Here is a 2,543-nt window from a genome sequence, read left to right as displayed (position 1 = left end):
CGGGGGCAAGCCGGCAGGATGGACAGACGGAGCCTCCGCTGGGCTGCCGGGCAGCTCTCACCTCACCCCGAGGACGCCAAGCCCCGCGGCGTCATGGGCCTGAGGCCAGGAAGGGATCGCTGGCACATCAAGCCGAGTGGCCACAGTACCGCCTTGCACACAGGGGGGTCCCCTTTCATTGGGCAGTGGCCCGCAGGGAGTCAGCTCCCTCGAGACCTGTGCCAACTCCAGCCATCCCCTCCAGCTGTGCCAGAGCTGCCCCAACGGGAGCCTCACAACACCGTTACCAGCCAGGTGGGAGTCGGTGCTCCCGTCTCTCGTGCCGCAGGCACACAGCCCCCACGGCTGAGGTGGTCTGTGCTTGGGTCACCCCTCTACCCCCAGTCTCACACCAGGGCTCCCCTCTGCCTCCTTGGGAGTTCAGGGGTGTCATGGGAAGGGGGAAATGGGTGCGAATGGTGCCAGGGGATTTCCAAGAGAAGGTTCCCTCCTCCCCCAGGGCTGCCATGTCACCAGTTACCAGGGGGGAAAATTGTGAGGGAAGACCCGAGCCCAGACAGTGGCAGAGCCGAGGGAGCAGGATAGTGCCCTCGCCCTCCCTGCATATTCCTCCGGAGAATGGCTTCCCAGCAAGCAGCACTGCACTGGAATGACACACACATCCCGGGACGGTATGACAATGACAATGCTCCGGAGGGGGAGAGAGACTAAAACACACCCAAAGGACTCAAACACCCCTTTTTACTACTGTCAGAACAGCTGCAGCTGCAGGAAGCAGGAGGGTGACTGGCACACGAGAGTAGGGTGAGCAAGAGAAGAGAAGTCCCATTCCCCCCCCCTTGATCTGCCCTGCGCCCCAGAGTTGGGTCTGGGCTCCCACCCCGGAGCAGAGCAAGGACAAGCACGACGCTGAGGTAGGAGCTGTCCCCAACCCCACAGACCACTGCACAGGAGAGCTGCAAGCGGCAGATTTACCCCACACGGGGGAAGAACCTGTCAGGGGTCCTGGCCCTGGGCCCTTCCCAAAGCGCATCCTGCGCCACTGACACCACAGTGCCGGGGGCAGGAACGCAATGCTGGGAAGCGGGGCAGGGCGGCAGCGCAGCAGCCCTGGCATGCGTCAGGACCGGTACAGGCCCTTTGGACTCAGCAGCACTTTGCCCTGCCTGCAAGGGGCACGGAGCAGCGCCAGGCACCTTCTCCTTCCCCCGGCCTTGCCCAGGGTGGTACCACCCCCACCCAAGGACAGGCCCAAGTCCGCTCCAAAGTGTAGCGCTGGAGCCGTCTCTGGCAAATCGGTGCGTGGTGAGCGCAGGCAAGGCAGCACGGCAGGAGTCACGGGGTCCCGGTAGCTTCGATTTGCATCTATCCTCTGCCACAGCGCCCTTCGTTTCGAGAGAGCCCGGTACATGTGGCTCTTGAAAGCTCCCTGAAAACTCATTTCCACCCAGACCCACTGGAACCAAGGCCACCTCCCCATCACGTTGCCACCCTCCGGCCCAGCCTGTCCCTTGCACACAAGGTTTTGCTCCTCACTTACGGTGTCCATGTCTGGTCCCTCCTGGGCCAGGACTTCCTAAGCTTCAACACAGAGACCCCCCACTCGTCTCGCTGAGCTGCCCGTGGAGCGATGCAGAAAGGCAACGGCCTTGAGACCACACCTGCCGCAGTGGAAGAGCTTTTCGATAATACATGCATGGGAGATGCTGAGAGATCCCTCCAACAGCAGCCACCTCCAGCAGCGCCCTGCCTACACAACACCAGCCAGCAACTCGCTTCTCGCCCGCCAAAAGGCAGACGGCTGGTGGGAAACGATGGTGCCTCCGAGAGAGGCAGAACAGTCAGGTGATGCCCAGAGGGACAGCGCTGTCTCCTTGGGTCGGTATTTTTCACGATGCTCGAACGCCAGCCGGGCCAAGCATCATTGTCCCTGCTCAGTTTTTAAGCACCTGTAACCAACCGCGTTTGGGACGTGGGAGCTCAGGGAAGAACATAGAACGGTTTAGGTTTGGAAGGGACCTTTAAAGATCATCTAGTCCAACCCCACCCCCCCGCATTGGGAGGGCACATCTTCAACTAGATCAGGTTGGATGGGGCATCTCCAACCTCTCTGGGCAAGCTGGTCCGGTGTTTTACCACCCTCAGCGTAAAAAAATTTCTTCCTTAGATCTAGTCTGGATCTACTGTTTGAGTTTAAACCCCTTGTCCTATCGCTGCAAGATGAGTGAGGTGCCGATCCTCCCTCTGCGCCTCCTCCATCCGCGAGGCGAAGCGTCGCTGCCCTGCCCCAAACAGCCTTGCCTTTGTCCCCGCGTCCTCTTGTGCAGCCACGGCACGGCCTCCAGCAGCGGCTACGACCATCACGCTCTGCCAACCCAGCCGCCAGCCCTCAAGCCCTGCCTGCCCAGCGCTCACCTGCACAAAGAATGCTTTGACTGTGGCCAGCCCCTGCCCTGGAGGGTTTCACAGCTGCGCAAACGGTCGTTCCACCCTAAAAGCGTGCTCTGGTGGGGACATTTTTACCACAGAAGCCCGTGCTGCAC

The sequence above is a fragment of the Pygoscelis adeliae genome, unplaced genomic scaffold (genome assembly GCF_000699105.1).
Source record: "Pygoscelis adeliae isolate BGI_AS28 unplaced genomic scaffold, ASM69910v1 Scaffold1055, whole genome shotgun sequence".
Taxonomy (NCBI): Eukaryota; Metazoa; Chordata; class Aves; order Sphenisciformes; family Spheniscidae; genus Pygoscelis; species Pygoscelis adeliae.
The sequence above is the reverse complement of the archived record's forward strand: the minus strand, read 5'-3'. Positions refer to the sequence as shown.